General features: G+C 42.1%; 1 protein-coding gene across 1 annotated transcript in view; it reads left to right on the top strand.

The window, feature by feature from the left end:
• The window catches only part of Trap1 (TNF receptor associated protein 1), a 531,360-nt gene that overhangs the window by 479,886 nt on the left and 33,013 nt on the right, over positions 1-18,461 (top strand). The window lies entirely within an intron of this gene.

The raw sequence follows: 18,461 nt of genomic DNA, 5'->3' as shown, positions 1-18,461 counted from the left end.
AAGTACTTGGTCTGGTGGGCGAAGAGAGGGGTTTGCTGGGAGAAATTACAAGAAGACATGAGAAATGGATGCAGGGCGTAGTATTGATTGGTAAAGGTATTTTGACGGCATTGATGGAGGCAATGGAAGAATCGTTCCACTGGGTTGTAGCCTGTGTCAATCCAAAACTTACCGTAACCGGAGGGCTACCTTATTGCCATTTTTACTGGAGTGTCATCATTGGAAAAATGCAATAAATATCATTAACAATAATAGTGTCAATGACTCTGGTTGTATTTTTCCGAAATTTTTATTTTGGAAATTTCGTCAAGGGAGAGAAAAAAACATTCACAGATATTTTGGCTATTACATGGTACGCATAATGAAATCAGTTTTATCTTGGAGTGCTTTCAGTTTTCTTTTGGCCTTCCACAAAACATTCAAAAGTCAATAAAAAGTTATCTTTCCCGTCGGTCCCAGTTTTTCCCTTAAAATCCTGCAAATTTACTCAAATATCCTTTAAAGAAAATTGAAAGCGGTGGATTGGCGTCCGTCTTCCGAAAGTTTTGATATTTCGTTTGCCGTTCACATGTAATTGTGAATTGTTCTCCCCGCTGCAAATCCGAGCGCCACTCTGGATGCTGCAACCCCCCCCCTTCCCACTTCCTGCCGGGCCGCTGTTAATATTGACCCTCGGATTGTGCCGCTCTCTCCATCTGCGTTTTCACATCGGATGGCAAATTGCGGAGCCCGGAATATTTATGACTAGTGCGCGGAACGGTGGTCACCTCAGCTCCTGGTCGTGCTTTCGGTCAGCGTAGCAGTGTCCTGCAGTCACTCTTAATCCGCCGAGGAGTGGAATCGTAGCAATGTGGGGTGTGAGGGGGTGGGGGAGGGGGAAGACAAATACCCATGATGCCCGTGCCTGTTTACGGTTAGTTGACGTCGCCGGCTGTGACGTTTGTCGAGAGCAGGGAAAGGGTGCAACCTTCCTAATTTCGGTGTGCATAGCCCGACCCTTCTCCACACCCCCCCTCCCCCACCCCTCGCCTATGGAATCGGGCCGTGCCGTGCTCGAGCGTCGCGGTGGCCCATGTGCTCGACCGCTCGTATATTACGGGTGAAAGCTCGTCGACGGATCGATTTACACGACGCAAAGGGATGACGTGACGCGTGCAATAGCGACACAGATAAGAATTTCCGCCCCACCGTCGTGTCATTTGAATTCGAATTGTTGCATTTTCAACGCAATGTGCATCGCTTTATTGCGACGCACTGTCGAATTCTCATCTGATTTACTTGAGAGAGAATCGCATTCACATTCACGGCAGGGGAACGTCTCTTTCACATCGCACCGATTGCACCCTACGGGTGAGCACCACTTATATATTTGTAGGTGCATGTGTATGTTATTTGTTAGTTTGTGTGTTTGCATATATGTGGGGTGTGAGGGTTTGCACGGATTTTAAGGGTATCCATGGTATGCATGGATGCATATCATGTTTTGCTTGTTAATTGTATAAATCTGTGCGGTTTTTTTTTAATTACGGGTGGTGCTCGGACACCCCCCGCCACACACCGGGGTTTTGAGTGAATTCGAATGGGATCCCTAGAGGGAGAGTTGTTCATGCAACCCAGGATCCCTAAGTTAGAGAGGTGATTTTTAAGCCCAGAATGTTTTATGATTGACTCCGGCTACTATCCATGTCCAACAAATTTTCTAAAAAAATGCAATGGTTTGAGATGTTGCCTTTCGTCAAAGGCAAATGTAAGTGAAACAATAGATTCAGGAAAACGTTTTTCATTTACATGTTTTACTAGAAACTTCGATTGAGATTTGATTACCTGATACGAGGTTTTATATTTATATTTTGAGCCTTGGCAACACCAGAACATATTGTCGTTTGATCATAACTCGTGTTGTTTGCAGTGACTCGAAAATTTTGTCTCGGCGAAAAAATGGAGTTGACTCGTGAACACTTTCGTGCGATGATGTTTTACGACTTTCGACGTGGATTATCAAGACAGGAGTGGATCGATCAACTTACTTCCACTTTGGGATATGGAGCCCCATCGTGTGGCACTGTGAAACGCTGGTGTAAAGAATTCCATCATGGCCGCCGTTCGCTCAGCGGCGAAAGTCGTCCAAAATCGGTTGTTGGGCCAGAAAACGTTGATGCTGGGCAAGAACTGGTAAAGGAAGATCGTCATGTGACTTATCGTGAGATTGAGACATCCTTGGGATCATTTTGACCAGCAACAATAAGATATTGCATGAACATTTAGCTGTGAAAAAATGTGTTCCCATTGGGCCCCGCATAATTTGACCAAAGCTGAAAAAGATGCTCGTGTCAATTGTTGCCGAGAAGTTCTCAACAAATGCAATCGCAGTGCATCAAAAGATGTGTATAACATCTTCACAGGTGACGAATCATGGACCTATGCGTATGAGCCCGAAACAAAAACAGCAATCCACTGAATGGGTCTTCCAAGACGCGGCAAGTCCGACAAAAGGAATCCGTGCACGAAGCACATCGAAGCAAATGATCGTCTGTTTCTTAGGCATGCGGCAACCTTACCGTTAGAGCAACGTAGAACCGTGAATTCTGGATGGTACACGAGCATTTGTTTGCCAGAAGTGCTTGATGAAATACGGGAAAAGAAGCGGCAACGAAGGATCATTCTTCACCATGGCAATGCAAGCTCTCCCAGATCTGCAGGCTGAAACAACTAACTATTTGACTGGCCAAAACGTCGAATTGATGGGTCATTCTTCGTCCAACCCTGATTTACTTAACCAAATAACTTCTCTTTATTCCCATTTATCAAGGAAAAATTTCGTGGCCAACGTTTTTCGGCGCCTGAAGAAGCCGTTGATGCATTCAAAAACCATGTTTTGGAGGTGTCCCAATCGGAGTGGAAAAAGTGTCACGAAAATTGGTTCGAGCGCATGCAATAAGTGTTATTGATTATCATGGAGAATACTTCGAAAAACAATGAAGCCATATTCAAAAATAAATTACTGTATTTTCATTATTAGGCTGAAAATATAAATAGCAACCCTCGTGCAATTTTATCGATGATAATGAACAAGGTATCAGGATATCACGTCGACGATTTTATGATTTATCGATACAAGTGAATCGATTGACCGTCCCTAAATCCTCTCGCTCATTCATACGTATCCCTATATTCTTCCTCTCCTCTCCCCGTCGAAGGAAGAACAGAGAACGCCCGGCATGTATTCCTGCCCCTCTTCCGAATGAAATCAATTCCCCTCGCTTATTTTAAGGTTCTTTCTTCGCCGACGACGGCTACCACGTCAATTCCACCCCCCACCCTTCATCCTCTTGTGTCATTTCCTCCAGGAATGTATTCTGAGGCGATTTTTGGTTATCCTTCTGTGAGAGCTTGCATTGTCATGATTCCTCTTCGTATTCTATGTCTGTTCCTCTTTCACTCTTGATTTCGCGAGTCGCTTGGCCCTTCCGATGAACGACCCTTGAGGGATTGGTCCCCATTATGCCGAAACCTCCCGCCATATGGAAACCCACCCACCTTCTTTTGCGTGGGTGTTGTTTGCGCGCGGGGAACCGGGAGGCCTCACCTAAGGTGTGACTGTTGATGAAGCGGCTGTCTGAGGCTGCGAATAAAACGCAGAGCGGTTTCCTGAGTCACGCCCAAGTTTGAAAATCGATATCCATCGCTTGCCAGTCATATTCTCGAGGTTAACTGGCTAAGAAAGTTGTTTTTTCGAGAAATTGAATTATTTGGGAGAGCCCGTATTGATTAGGGCTGCGTGTTCTCTTCTTGGAACTCGGTAACAAGCTCTCAATATATTTCTGTTCTCATCTGAGTTCCAGGACGGAAATTGTTTGAAGGAGCGATAGTCTTTGAAAGACAATGTAATTGGAGGTGCTGCTTGTTTGAATCTATTGTGTGCATATCTAACGAGTTGTCAAAAAATTGATGTGGAAAGTATGGATGTTAAGAAAAGAGTCGTCAAAACTTTGATTGGGAGCGTAATTATATACGGCGCGGAAACGTGGTCACTGAAGAGGGAGGAGGATAGACGTAAATGTCAAGTGCAAGTGCTAAGATAATACCACTTAATGCTTGGCTGCCATTTTCTTGTAAAATAAAATTAGTGGAGCAATTTAACTATTAACCATCACAATATAAATAATATGAGTGATGGTTATTCTCTTAATTAAGTCAAAATAAAGTATTGCGAAAGTAATGAAAAACGCAAGGAAAATAGAAGCCAAATATTAAAAAAATTAGTCAGGCAAGGATGCAGCCTCCCGCCAGCACTGTTCAACGCATATAGATCTAGTGGAGGCAGTAAAAGAAGCTCAAGAAATAGGCATCAAAGGAGTCAAAGTGGCGAAGAAATGAACATGCTCCGGTTCGCAGGTGACATCGCAGTAGTATTCGCAGAAACACCGGAGGACCTGTAAGCAGCGCCATCGACCAAGTGCCTCGGGAATATTATATGAGCATCAGCTAGAATAAAACTAAAATCCTAGCATGTGAAGGAGGGAAGATGAAGGCGCTATTCGAGGAGTGAAGCTAGAGCAAGTTGGAGTCGTTCATCTGCCTGACGGAAGCAGAGCACATATAGCGTGGGAAGGAGGAATTAGATCGGCATCAAGCGAAGAATACCCCAAACCAAGAAGGCGTTGATGAGGAAGAGGCGGAACAAATGCTCGAAGAACCAGAGGTTTCCAACAATGAAGTAGCTCCTCATAACGTTCTCATGGAGCATCGGCAGAGACGTGGAAAAGTGGACCAGAGAATAAGAGAAGCCTTTGAAACACGGTGCAGAAGATTAGACTAAGGACAGACTGATTGAGGAAGGGAGTAATATATATAGATGGGTGGAAGATGCTTCTGGACCAAATGGAGAATTCTTACGGCGGAGTAGAATTAGACGGATTGAACGCATCTTGAGGTCAGTAGGTCAGACGTAATGCGGCCGCCTCACAGAGGAGATGGAGCTCCTGGATTAACTTTCGTATTTAACCATGGAGATGTCATTTATATGTACGTTATAAATGATTTATTAAAGCTAAATGGACTTTATCTTTTCTTTCCAAGTGCACGTTTGAGTTATACATTTAAGTGTTCCCGCACTTTTCGCGGATTTGTGCCCGTTGTGAGAAAGCTGTTGATAATATTTGACTACGGTCTCGAGTAGCCCCGGGATGCCTTTTGAAGCCAAAGAATCAATTCTCCTCCCTCACTACTTTTTTCCGATATAGTAAATCGATTTCTAATTCGAGTTCCCTTCCTGTACCTTATCCTTTGTTTTCCGCGCTCTCATTCCCAAGCATCCGCTTCAACCCTTCCCGATTTAAGGAGTCCGCCTTTCGCCATTACGTGCGAACAGTACCCTTTTCCCCTGTCCGCATTTCGTGTCAGTCCTTTGGTTGACAACCCTGGCCGTGGATCGGTTCCCGGGTTTTGCTTTCCCCTCGCACTCCACAGGTTTCCCAATGTTATAGTCTCCTGCCCAAGAATCCGAAGAAAAGCTTTGCCAAGATGACCTTATAATGGGTAATTGATGAAATGATTAAAATATGTTAAAGATTAATGAATTCCTTAAAATTAATGTTACTAGATGTGACCTTTTGTGTAATTGACAAATGTCAATAATGAAAAATGAAACTTGCAAGTGAACTGATCTCTGTCACCGAAAGGGGTTTGCTGCCAACTAGACTTTTCATCAATATCCATATCGTTCTTATGAGTAATTTTATTTTAATAATTTACTCTGCGGTACCGAATTAAAAAACTTAGCTATTGCCACTAAGGTAAAGCTCAAGGGTTTTTAACCTCTATTTGTAATAAAGAATTGCTATGGTTTTTTAGCGAAAGGAATTTATTTTAGCCGGAAAAGATTTTATTTCCAGACTCAGGTTTTTGATTCAATCAGCACTCATTTGCATGGTCCTGTTATCTGAGATTTTGAAGACTGTTAAATCGAAACCATTTCGAAAAATGTAAAGTAACTTTCATTTTCCAGCATGAAGTGACGAAAATGTGCGCCTTAAAGTGTTTATTCTTAAGGGCTTGTATATTAACCAAGTTTTGAGCGGTTTTGTTGCCCATTTTGACCACTGTTTCCTCCCTTTTATGTCCAATAGGTTTCCATTGGACCTTGCCTCATCTCTGTTCTACGTATCTTGTATTCTACGCAGTCTAAATTATTAGAGGAAATCGGTTGGGAATCTCCGATGGAGCGAAGGTTAAATTACAGATTAAATCCCTAGCATAAATTGGAAGCAGTTCTATGTGGCGATGTTGTTAAACTATGATTAACCCCACCGTATGAGGGTTGAAGAGATCACAACACTACGATTTGAGGGATCAATGTCAGAGTCATGATGTTTTTTAATTCCCACAAACAAGGTATCAGAATATCTGTATCCAGCCGACCTATGGCCGAAGAAATAGCGTCTTTTTGCATTCTAAGTAGTCTACAATGTGTTCAGTATTTTATCTTTTGTTGATTTTCCCTCTAGCTGCTGACAACTCCTTATTATTCGTGGAGAAATACGCCTCACTTAGAAAGCGCTCAGCATGTCATCTGTTGTCATCATCATCTACATCCTTTGGACTGTTTTAGAAAAACACATGTGAATTTGAAAAAAAAATAAAAAAAACTGTCTAAGTGACTTACTCAGTGTTGAATCACCCCCTGCCACACGCCCTATTGGAGGATTTCAGGGTACCTGTTGGCTGCAGGAATAAATACAAACTTAACTTCAAGATAAAAAGTAGACCGCAAGAAATTATAAATTAACTTTGAGATATAAGAAATAGTCCTCAATGTCTCTTTAGTAATGGAATGTTTCCTTAGCAATGATGTTGAAAATTGACAATTAGCCCCATAGTACCACGGAAGGAGAGATCATATCAATAAAATTAGAGATGTCAAGCGTAGAACAGATTGATTCAAGTTGTCATTTTTTCACGAACGATAAGGATAAGAATAATGTTGTCCGATCGCGCTATGGGGAAAAATATATTCGGGTCAAAATTAGTCTTGTGTGTATTCACCCCCTGCCGCACACCTCAGCGGTGGCTTGCAGGGTGCTAAAAAATCCAAAACAAATATTGTAAATGAGGAAATGCACGTGGTGTGTGCAATAAATGCGCGAACTGGTGCAATCTGGCGGCCATGACGCGGACTATTACCCCGCCCACTACGAGGCGCTAGTTGCCTTTTAACCCAATGAGCCGTCTGTGCTTGGCGGATCGTCTAGTTGTGCGCATGGTGACAGTTATGTCACTTTCTGTTGTCCTTGTTTTTAATGTTGGGCGAAAATGGTAATTGACGAAATCACCGAGCAACGAATCAACATCAAGTTTATTGGTGAAGTGCGGTAAAAGTTATCAAGAAATTACTTAAATGTTGACAGCTATTTACGGTGATAATGCCCTGTTAAGAAAACATCCGTTTTCAAGAGGATTAAGCGTTTTAAAGATGGCCAACAAAGATGCCGCGGATGATAGAAGGCCGGAACGACATTCAACCACCTTTGATGACGACACCATTGATCGTGTGCGGTCCCTTGTCCTTAGCGATCGTCGAAAAACTGCCCGAATGATAGCTGATGAATGGAATTTAGGAAAATCAACAGTGCACACTACTATTTTAACCGGGCATGATGGATGGATCCTTCACCATGACCATGCACCTGCACATTCAACATTGACTGTTCGCCAGTTTCTGGCAAAAAATTGAAATAATATCTTTGAACATCCTCCTAATTAGTCAGATCTCGCCCCATACGACTTTTTGCTATTCCCAAAATGCAAATATGTGATGAGGGGACATATCACTGGGAAGATTAGGACACAATAAAGGAAGAAACGACGAGAAAACTAAAAAGCCTAACTGCCGAGGACTTCCTTAAAGGGTGTTTTAATAAGTGGAAAAGAGGAATATGGAATAAGTGCTTAGCAAGAACGAATGGAGAGTATTTAGATGAAGGGGGTAAAATCGATAAAGACTGAATTTTGCAAAACAAAGTTTTTAATGGCCTCAGTTCGCATATTTGTCGCGGTAAACCGACGCCGTTCGTTTTTGGAGAGGTTTAAATGCATCGCACATCGAATGTGTTGCATAACACTCTCATTATGCCCCCCCCCGCTCCCCCCCTCCCGCTGCTCCCGAGTGAACTTACTGAACATTGATCCGCTCCCTTCGCCGAGCAACAAGTGTCCCATTTGACATCCTCCTCCGTCCAGTGAGAATGCCTCATCAGTGGGGTATTCACGCGACTCGCCTCTGATGCATTGTAGAGCCATCCTAATTATGAGCTTCTTGTAGTGAGCGGAGATGTAAGAAGGGCTTGCAGTTCGAGTCAAAGAACTTGGCTGATGGTGTTGCCAACATTGCCGTTAGATCACGTTCATGAATTAGTTGATACTCGACAGCTGTTTCGGCTGTTAGGTTCTAGTGTTTTAAATGGTATCGTTGTTTTGTATCTTTTGTTACAAGCTGTTAGCTTATTCTGCTGTATTTTAAATCAAAATTCAATTGTGTTTCGTGCAATATGATATCACATTTCACTCCGAGTAAAATTGCGAAATATATTTAAACGAGAATTTCTTAATTTGAAAGATTAAAGTGATTACTAATATATTTTGAGGAAAGACATAATCAAAGTTTAAGGGTTTCCGGGTAAGATTCAACCCTCCGATCAATTGTGCGATTTGTTAAGTAGAATACCGATCGTATTTTGAGGGCTTAACAAAAGTCACAGCTTTCGTAACATATGTATTTTATGCCCCATGTCTGAACTTACAGTTAAATTACGTTCATTCAGAATCTACATAAGCGTATTGCTTCGAAATCCGCCAGCATTGAAAATTGTTGCCACGAACATGTCACACGCTTTTAGTAGTCGGATTGGTTCAATCTGTATTTACTTGTGGTAAGGGAAAGATATTTAGTTTTTGTGATCGGAAACATAATTATCATGTAATTATGAATTATAGAATGTGTTGTGGTTTGTCTCTTTCCCTAATCATGGTTTTTAGTGCGAAAGCATAATTCATAAACTGGCGATCAAATGGCTTCTGTGGCTGCGGAGTGGGCGAGCGAGCGAGGAAGGGAGGGAGAGGGATGAGTATGCGTCAAACGAAACCAGCTCATTGACAGCATTTTTTCATACATTAGTCAGAGTGAAACTTCAATTTCCTTCGGCGGAAATCAAGGGAGGGCCATTCGTCTCTGCCGCGGAAAGACTTCGTGATTGATGACGCGAGCCCCTGTCATGAACGCGTTCAAATCCACCTCGACCGCAGCACTCAACTACGTACAACGATTGCCAACCGTCATGAAGTCCACGAAGTCTTGGCGGAACTCAATGAATTGGATAAATAATTAAAACTTCCAGGATCATCTGACCGTCAAATAGGGTGAACAAATTTGGTTTAAAAAAGTTATTGTTTTCCCTTCTTGAGAATTATTGCTCTTAATTTGAAGCAAGCGTCTCAGTATTTTAATTGAACTTATCTCGCATCCTCGGTGGGCCTCAAGTTGGTAATATTCGTACCTCAATACCCTATCGCTTACTAAGGGCGTATAAAAATATCCTCCTGATGAAACTATAACAGTGTGTAAGTAAATGCATGTGAATGCGAAATTATAATCTCACGGCTACCGAACCTGTTCCGGCACTCGGCCAACATTCGTTTCACGAAATAGCTTTTAAATTCGTAAAACTTCGTTAAAGAAATTGATTTGTAAATAACAACTTGCATGTTTGATTTTTGAGAAGTATCTTTTTTGTCGGCGCAGTGCTTGAAAGCGTAGGGAGGATTCAGGTGGGCTGAGCATTCGCCTCTTCCAAGGCATTCTATCAATTAAAGGAAGGTTTTGCACGGTCTCCAAGGACTATGACCTCTTACGTATCATGAGACAGTACTCTTATTTGCCCTTCGTCATATTTTTCATCATTTATTCATCGCCTTTATGATGTCTAAATTACAATCGTCTTCCGTCCTCCATCCCTTCTTGTCCCAGTGCAACGATCGCGACGTTATAATCGGAGGAGATTCCATTGTCCCGTCCATTGATTGGAGCACATATGCAGTTATGAAACGGGGGGGTAAAGATAAAGATACCTGCGAGTCGCTCTTGAATACCTTTTACGTTGTACTTCTTACGTACCTACTTCACGTCACTTCACCAACTAGAGGCGATAACATCCTTGATTTGCCAGCGACTATCATACCCAAAAAAGTCACAACAATAGAAACTTTAAAAGGAATTAGTGACCGCGGGGCAGTACGAGCTATGACTATAAAATGCTAAGTTTTCGCTGAATGGGGTCCAAAATAAGAAGTCTCAAAGAAAAATTTATTTCTTAAAAGAAAGGACTAATGACACAAATGGACTGAAATGCGCGCTGCAGAGTCAAGTTGATAGTTTAAAGAAACCTAATAATTACCTAAACACTAAGGATACGTGGAATCACTTCCATGAGATCACGCGCTAAGAAGTCCAAAAGTTCATTCCCAGTAAATTTATAAAAGATAGCACGGAACCTATAAGGGATAACGCGGATGTTAGAAAGGCTTTACGACGTCAAAGGCTATGCCACGCCAAGACGAAATATATTAGGGGTTGATACCTCTAGCGACAATAGGAATGAGATCACTTACGATTACAAGATATCTAGGGCTAATGTCAAGAGTGAATTTCGGAAAGCGTTTAGCGAATTTAAACGGAAAATATTTGCAAAAAGGTCAAAAAGAATCCGAGAGCATTTTGGCCGTATTGAATTATGTCAACTGTCAATTCACCCAAAAACGATAAAGGCGTAAGAGTAACCAGCGGTTTGGATAAGGCTTGCTCATTAAATTCTTTCTTTAAGAGCGTATACAACAATGTCTCACCGAATGTCTCCGATACGTAACTTAAGAAATTGGGCCGGTCAACCGATGCCCAAAAGGAAATGTCATACAATGGAATAGAACTTTTGCTGGAAAATATTAAGCCCAATGAATCCTCCAGGCCGGATGAAATACCCGCTCGTATATTTAAGGATATAGTTTCGGAAATTGCGCCGCATCTAGAAATAATATCAAAGAAGTCACTGGTAGATCACAAGGTTCCCAGAGATTGAAAAATGGCTAACGTAACACTAATATTTAAAAACACAGACAAGGGGGAACCGAGCAATTACAGAATTTAACACACACACACACACACATATATATATATATACATATATATATATATATATATATATATATATATATATATATATATATATATAATATTATATTATATTATATTATATTATATTATATTATATTATATTATATTATATTATATTATATTATATTATATTATATTATATTATATTATATTATATTATATTATATTATATTATATTATATTATATTATATTATATTATATTATATTATATTATATTATATTATATTATATTATATTATATTATATTATATTATATTATATTAAAGTATATTATATTATTATAATTAGGTAATCTACCGGTTAAGATAGGTTTTTGGATGGACACAGCTACTAAATAAAACATTTTGTGATTCATAACAAAACACAAAATCCATCATCCTACTCTAAATAAGGTCCCTCTTCATCTCTGAGTACTTTCTTCCTCCCTTGATCCCGTCCACGAGCCCTATCCTGTTCCTTCCCTTTCCTCGTTTGCCTAACATTCTACCCTCTATTACAGTCTTCAACATCCCACTGCTTGCCAATAACCCCTTCATCCACTTTTCCTGCCTCCATAGGATTTCTTCTAACAAACCCCTCTCTTTGCCCACCATACCAATTACTTCCTCATTTGTTTATTTCTCGGTCCATTTCACCTTCTCCATTCTTCTCCACACCCACATTTCAAAAGCCTCCAGTCTACGTCTATCCTCCTGCTTCAATGACCACGTTTCCGCACCGTACATAGCTACGCTCCTTATCAAAGGTTTTAAGAGTCTTTTCTTAATATCTTTACTCAACGTCCCTCTCATCAACTCCCTCCTTGTGAAAGGCTCTTTGCCTAGCGTAATTCTTCTCCTTACGTCCCTACTTCTCTGACCAAAGCAGTTCCAGGATACGTAAACTGTTCTACCTTACACTTCTTCCTAACACTGCCCATACGGACTCCCTGTTCCCCACTCGCACCTGAGCAGTTTTAGGCATGCACAGTTTGCGGATTAGCCTCCTAACCCTCCAATCTATTCCAATTTTCTGCAATGTACTCGTTAGTTTTTCCCAATTCACTCTATCAAACGCTTTTTCGAAATCTACGAAACAGGCAAAACCTCCTGGTTGGGTACTATATTCATCTCGATTAATAATCTCATTACTGCAATGGCATCACGCGTACCTCTCCCCTTCCTAAATTCAAACTGGTAATCCCCTAAGTAATCATTTGCCCTACTGCCTATACTTTTGTTTATGATCCTGAGAACAAATATAGCTGCGTGGTATATCGAACTTATTGTCATGTAGTCCTCACATGATGTAGCCTTTACCTTTCTCGTAATAAGAACCAAAACTGTCACACAGAAAAAAAATATCACACAGCCTCCCGGTCAGATTCCTTCCTCGTAGATACTATGAATCAGCCCATATAGCCTCCTCCTCCCACGTTTTCCTAAACATTTCAGTAGTTCAGTAGGAATGTTTTCCCCCCTCACGGCCTTATTTAGTTTCATCTCCCTTAATGCCCCGCCTATCTCCTCGTCGAGTATGCCTGGACCTAAACTAATTTTCTCTACGTAATGTTCCTTTTCTATGTCCGACTTTGTTGGCCTAAGTTTTCTACTATACAGTTCTTCTATATATTCCTTCCATCTCTCTTGGATCTTTCCTTTGTGAACTATTACCTGGCCCGCCTTATCTCTAACTGTTAGCATAGATCTTCCTTTCTTACTTCCCGATATTGATTTAACTTTGCTGTACAACGCACCGATTTCACCCTTCCTCTGCAAACTTTCCATATCCTCGCACTGCATCTTCCACTATGCTTCTTTTGCTTTATTTGTTGCCCGCCCGCAATTTATTGTTTAACTCTCTGTACTTCATTATGCGTATTTCTATATTTACATTCTTCCATTTTCGCCGCTCATCCATCTTTGTATTCATCTCACCCGTGATCCATGGTTTCCTAGTCCTTTTCGCGTTAACGGTTCCAATAGTGTCTTTTGCGGCTTTAGACAACCCTTTCTTGATCATTTCCCATTTTTCTTTGATAGTACTAAGCCCTTTACCATCCTCCGTAATTTCCTTTACAGCCTGCTGGTACTCCTTCCTTTTCAAACCATTTAATGCTTCTAAGTTCCATTTTCTAACCCGCCACCCCTGCCTTATCTTTTTGAAACGGACGCTACATTTCATAACTACTAAATTGTGGTCAGAGTCCGCATCCGCTCCTGGGAAGCTGTGAAAATTTATCACACTGTTCCTAAACCTGTGTCTAACCTGAATATAATGTAGCTGATACCTTTCTGAGTCACCTCGCATTTTCCATGTATACCTGCGTCTTTTGTGGTGTCTAAATCAAGTCTTGGCGATGACTAACCCCTTCTCCTGCAGAACTCAACCGCTTTCTCCCCGCGGTCATTCCTCGTGCCTAAACCGTAGTTCCCGACCTCGTCACCATCTCTTCCTTCGCCTACCGTCGCATTCCAATCCCCCATCATTATGAAATGTGTCCCTGCAGGAACACACGCCATTATGTCCTCTAACTGATCGTATATCCTATCGACCTCTCCTACCTTATGGTTTGCTCGGTGGCATGTATACCTGAATAATAATCAAGTTCGTCGGTTTTGATTTTATCTCTACTAGTAGTATTCCATCCGTTACCTGCTCTATGTTGACTACGCTTCTTCCTACCTCTTCATTTAATACTATGGCAACCCCTCGTTGGCTCTGGTCCCCGCCGCTGTATATTATTCCATACTGATCACTCCAGTAATCCCCGCTATCTTTCTATCTCACCTCGCATATACCTAAAATGTGTATATTTCCCCTTCCCATCTCTCGCTTAACGTTTTCCAATTACCCTGTCCTAATTATTGTCCTAACATTCCACGTTCCTATTCTAACTAATTTGGTCTTCTTCTCCTGCGTCTTCTTTCCTGCTGCTGCTGGTTTTCCCTTGCAAGGGTTTCGTGGGATGACGACCGCTGAAGCCTTGCCTCCCTCGCTTCTGGACACGACACACGGCCGATTGGGTCGAGCCCTGTAGTTGCCAGGACTCAAAATCTCTGTATTTTCCATCATTTAAATCTTGGGAATGATAATTGAGGTGGTTTCCCGTTGCTTTCCTCAATAGTGTTTTTAACGTGACACCATCACTTACTGGTCGCCCCACTGGGGTCAGACGCCATTGCAGCCGCCTCACTGAGGAACAGTCGCTGCGTGGACTACCTTTCGCCTGGCTCCTAACCTTCGACGTATCTGGCATGGGTGACCCTACCAGGAGCAATTATTATAACTCCCGACAGCACAGCTCTAGGGGTCATTGGAACGCGCTAGCCCTTCCACCAAGCCGAGGTTGTAGTCCATGGGAGGTATATATTTATACACACACACACACTTATGTAGGGCAATCTTCACCACCGCTATTTTTAGTCATGTTTTGCTACAATCAAGTAAGTTATGAGTACATAAAATTATTCCTAATTAATACTAAACCTTTTTGCACATAAATCCTCCGAAACTCGTAAAAAATACTGCGTATTTCGTATTGCTACCTTAATCTTTAAAGCATCGTGTATATAGAGTATTTGATTAATATATATTGAATTATCACGTCAACAGTTTTTAGATATAACAGTTCAGATGTGTGCGGAATTTGATTTCGTGGCTCCGTGGTCGCTCTTTCGACACCGTCCAACCAAGCGGCCCTCTCCGAATGGGTGCGGGGTGACTGTTAAGGAACAGTTAATTCATGGGAAGGAGGGAGCGCAGTTTTCAGTGTAGGATCAAGGGTAGTTATTGCGTCGCGGCAGTCTGGCGGACATGTAATGGGGTCGTCGTTGGGATGCTGGAAGGCACAGTAGCGGGCGGGTCCATGCCCCCCTCCCCTTCTCCCCCTCCCCTCTCGCGAGGAGGGCGAGTTAGAGAGGGGAGGGGGATTAATAAATTATTTCGTGCAGCGTTGAGGCTCTCTCTCTCTCTTTCTCCCCCCCCCATCCCCCCTTCCCCTCCGGCGCCACCCGTTAGTCGTTTGTTTGTTCGCCCGCCCCGCTCTCCTTCGCTAATTTTCGCCGCTGGACGGACGGGCGCGGACTCGGGATGTCGCTAATTTGTCACTCGCGGGATGCCACCTTCCCCGGAACATTGCGGGTGAGGGAGGGGGGTAGGCGCGGGGGCGGGAGAGGAGGATCGAGAGTGTACTGGAGTTGGGTGGGCGAGCGGTGGCGAGAGATTACTATCGCGCGGGATTACCGCGGCCATCGTGAATAATTATGACCCCTCCACCTACGCACACCGCCTCCTCCGCCCCCCAACCCCCCGCGAACCTCCCCCTCTGACCCCCCCATCCGCGGTGGTAATTCCGAACCTTCCCGGATCATCCTAATGAGTGAACATTGGTGCCCACATCAGCCCAAATACTTTTAAAATCGGATTTGACTTCATTAGAAATTACTGTAAATGCTTTTGTGAATTTTGGTGATTTTCAAGAACTTGGACAACGCGTATTTCATAATGAATAGTAAGAAACATAAAAGTTTTAGGTTTAACACTGTGGAACTCCTTCATTATGAAGGTAAAAATAAACTTAAAGACTTCCACGATAAAGAATAACACTTATTCAAAATTAATTGTGGAAGTGTTAAGTTTCTTCTTACCCTCATAATGAATAATAATGTTGTTCATTGGTTGTGATGAAATGGGGAATACATGTGTCGCCCGTGTGTGAAATTCGCCGTAGTGAAATCAGCTCGCTCGGATTCGGAGGGTCTTACTCGGCTGACATTCAGGTGCGTTTATCGATCACACAATCTCCCTGAGTAAGAATGTTCGTGGCGTATTCCCTGAGAAAAGGATAAGTATGCTTGCAGTGTCCTTAACGTGGCGTGGGAATCCGGTGGGTCGGGAGTGGATTGGCCGGAGGATTCCGTGGCTCAGACGCCGGGCGGGGGGGTGTCTTTTTGGACGACCCCGCGTCATTTCGAAGCCGTGAAAAGTTATGACCACGAGGACTAAGTGGGAAACCACAGGTGGCGAGCACACCCCAATCCTGTTGCACTGTCAGTTTACGTACTTAGGGTTGTTTTGCGGCGAGCTCCTCAAATATCTGAGTCATTTCTCATATCTTGCTGTAGTTTTAAAGGCGGTTCACGGTGTAAGAGCTTCAAACTTATTAAGACTAAGATCTGTTTCAAATAAATTAACTTCGTTCCTTGGGACTATTATGTTAGGCAACGGTTTAACGTTTTTCTTCTCGTATTTCGAACAATAAGAATAGTTTCTTTCTTAATGTTTTGCTTTGAAACTTGAGGTTGACCCGTGAAGTGGTGTTACAATCGGAAATATTGAAATGAATTTCGAGGATTTATTGAATGCTTCTCTCGTCTGTTGCCATTTCTGGTGAATCGTTTCCACTGGTCACGAGGGTATTTCAATTTTCGTCGCTCCTGGGGCTTAATTACGAGGGAAGCACGTGATTGGAGGGCCTAAGAATACGTCCTCGCCCGTGGTTGGGCAACTTTACGACTCGGACGATGGGCATGGGTCAGCATCCTCGTTACGTTAAGGTACATAATGCAAATATGTGAGAGTACCCGGTCCCGCGCATGCGCTCATTTCTTAATTAAGATGCTTTTCTTTAGTTCGCACTTAAGCCATGCTCTTCCATCCGGTTCGACCTGGCCTTAAGTGGTGGTCGAAGTTGTAATATTCAAGACCGATTGGTTACTATTTCGCATGAAGCGCACACTTACCGAATAATAAATAAAATATTGGAGGGAACCCCAACAATGGCGTTATTCGTTGCACCTCGCGGTGCTGGACAAGTGTGTGCGTTGATGTGTTTATGCCCAAGGCCGCGATGCAATGGCGTGCTTGTGCGGTTACATTCCTCACATACATATTGGTGAAATGGAAGTGTAAAAAAAAACTTGTTAGCAACAAAAAAAGGAACGCAGACAAAATTTATTTGTCAGTAAATGTAATGAAGTAGTTTCATCAGATCTGGACTGGATTCAGCCTGATATCATTTGTGAACAAAGCGTTTGTTTTTTGCTAAATTGTGAACAGGTAAACTGTGATATGTAATTAATGGGCACAATTTATTGTTTATATAAATTTACTCATTAAATATTTTATGGTTGCTCGTGAGTATTCGTCGTATGAATTCGTCAGTCTAAGAGAGACCACATCTAATCCTACGATGCCTCCTCCTCCTCTTTATCTTATTCCTTCTCTTAAAAGCCTTCAGCACTCTCTAAAAATTCGGTTTCCGCATCTCTAGGGGTATTTTGACGAAGTCATGGGTTCTTTATATCTAATTGAATCGGCAAAATAATCTTTAAAACAAAATAAATTTCGAATTCGGCATCCGAAAAAGCTAAATGCAGAAATTAGTTTCTTTAACTCTGAGCAGGAGACATCGATTTATGTCACAATACATTCTTTTCTGTCAGCACGTGTTCATTTGGCAATTTGTCGTTCGGAGTAGATTTTTCGAAGGCAACAGTAACTACGTACGTATCTTAGCCTCGCCTTCCAAGACTCAACCTGACACCCCACAATAACATAAACTTCCTTTCAATTCCGCGTACATTCTATCGCACTTCATTACGTCTAACATTCCTAACCTTATCCCACCCCCTTGCCTAACATCCTACCCTCTATCATAGTCTTCAGTTTTATGTGAATAGTATAGAAAATTATTATCAATAATATAAATGCCATTGTACAACATTTATCAAACTGATTTTGGATCTCCTTATCAAGTTGGATGCTCAAATTGATATAACAATCCATTAAGAGCGTCTTTAGTAGTAAGAATCATCTTTCTGTGTGCTTGCATGATACAGTTCAACTAATACTGCCATGTTTATTGCTATTTAACTGATGTATTTGATGTTATTATTACTGAACGAAGCGTTCAAGTCACGTATTGAAGGATATCATGACAACTGGTGTGCAGTGTATTCATGAGCGGGTAATCGGGCGGATATCAACAGTGCTTCCCCTGGCGTTGCTTGGAGAAATGTGGGGTGAAAAAGAGTATTGGAACTAGTGAGCAGTTCCATGTTATGCAGTCAATACATTTTCGGAAGAAATTGGAACCCTGTTGGGCTCCTATGATTCATGGTGATCGTTTTGATTTTTTCATCGAGATGATTTCATTGTGTAATCCGATTGGTTTGCGTTTTCAGTCCATGGCGATGCAAGTTCTGTTTGATGTGACTTTGCGCAAGATGAATTACTTCGACCACCCCACTCTGTGCG

The sequence above is a fragment of the Hetaerina americana genome, unplaced genomic scaffold (genome assembly GCF_022747635.1).
Source record: "Hetaerina americana unplaced genomic scaffold, ioHetAmer1.1.p SCAF_8, whole genome shotgun sequence".
In the NCBI taxonomy this organism is placed as follows: Eukaryota; Metazoa; Arthropoda; class Insecta; order Odonata; family Calopterygidae; genus Hetaerina; species Hetaerina americana.
This window is presented reverse-complemented; position numbering and strand designations above follow the sequence as displayed.